The sequence below is a fragment of the Pyxicephalus adspersus genome, chromosome 10 (genome assembly GCF_032062135.1).
Source record: "Pyxicephalus adspersus chromosome 10, UCB_Pads_2.0, whole genome shotgun sequence".
Classification (NCBI taxonomy): Eukaryota; Metazoa; Chordata; class Amphibia; order Anura; family Pyxicephalidae; genus Pyxicephalus; species Pyxicephalus adspersus.
The window spans coordinates 43,498,238-43,500,134 of record NC_092867.1 but is presented as its reverse complement, the minus strand read 5'-3'; positions in this window follow the sequence as shown (position 1 = coordinate 43,500,134).

Here is a 1,897-nt window from a genome sequence, read left to right as displayed (position 1 = left end):
GGTTACTTTTTTACGAACGATTTTTTGCCCAATCGATCGTTCGTCGTTCGATTGGAACGATAAAAATTGGAAGTGTGTACGCACCTTAAGTCTTTGTAGGACACAGTAGGGGTCAGTGGAAGAAACTACGGATTGCATCGGAGACCAGGAATTTGACACTCATGGAAGTGACCCCTTCTGAAAAGGACTTGGGGAACTATTGCTCTTGATCTGTATGGGTGGGCAGTTAGAGAGATAGGTATAGGTATTCATTGTAGGGATTTATTTGCTTACAATATTACATTTTAATAACAGGGCACTTTAACACCGCTTTAGGGAACATTTGTAAACCAAAACTTGCCATTCACAACCCAAACCTGATATGATTACCAGATATAACTACCTTAAGTGACCTGGCCAATCCAAGAAAATTTAAAAGAGGGAAGATGGTTGTAACTGTTTGTTGCTTTTTTTTATTGGCCAAGTTGCACAGTTTCCTTTTTGTAGAGACAACTGCCCATCAATGGGTAGAATTCTTAATTCATTTCAGTGGCTAATAAAACAATGACTCCTTCTGCCACCTAGTGGTCAAAAGTGCACAGCAGCCTCTATAGAAAATGCAGTGTGTAAAAAAAAAAGATTATGAGCCAACTGACAATCAATCATATATTAACAGAGCCCCTTATGTTCTCCACTAGTACTTTGACAAAGACATATATGCTTGATGAGTCGGCTCGACTTTCACATTACCCCACTAAAACCAATCCATACATTTTAGGATTTGTCTCATATACACCAATCAGGTCTATCCAACATTCATAATGTTTATATAATATTATTATTATATGTTTATTTAATAATATTTAGACCTGATCTTGTAAACTATTATAAAAACTAGTAGATTTGTAAATTATTTCACCTGGTCTGCAAATAGATAGAAAATAGATCATTCAGTTTTTTGTTGAAAATATTTTGCAGGATAGTTTGTTATCATATAATTAAATGTCAGAAGCTAATAATGTTTGTTAATTATATATGCTTGATATCCTTTTTGGATGAGCCAGATCCTCTAGTCTTATCATACACAAAACAACATAACTAAAAACAATACAACCTCCTCAATCTCTAATGACATAAAAAACTACCACAATCCTGGTAATAGTCAGACACCATATGTCTCTGCTTAGGCCTCTGGTCACATGATGAAACTTGGGAGCAGAGTTTTTTTAATAACTTGGTACTTAATTTACTTATATAATTTTGTAATACTGATATTTGCCTCTATTTCAGTGACGTGTGAAATGTGATGATATATCCACTTGATCCACTTTAGTCCCTTTTGTCTAATGAACTGGCTTCTGTTTGTGTCTGTTTGGGTGTCTACTGGTTGCATACTGTTTGCTGGCTATTCCAATGTTCTACTTTGTTCATTTACCATCCAACTAACTACAGAACCTGCATCACTTGGCATCAAAGTCAATATTGGAAAGCATCCCATAATCTCACATATCACCACACCTACTCCTTTATGCAAAAACCATTTTATTCCCCTTTCAGGTCATTGCACATGGAGCCCCACCAACTACAAATCCAGTGCACATATTTCAGATCGCTCAGATATACAAAATAACAGTGGGCACATACTCTCTCAGATTCCAAGGCCAGCTTGCAAAGACAGCCTTTTAGTCCCATTGTCAGGGTATACAAATACATAGGATAAAACAAGTCAATGCAAAAGCAGTTTTAATTTACTCCCAGTACCATCTCCATGTGTCACTTAGCACTGCTGAGTCACTAGTAGGTTTCTCACTTGACCAGTGAATAATGTGCATGTGAACACAGACAATCCTAATTTCAAAGTCCTTTCTATATTGAGTCTGCTAAATGTGTTTTAAAACATATTACAAGGGTAATAGAC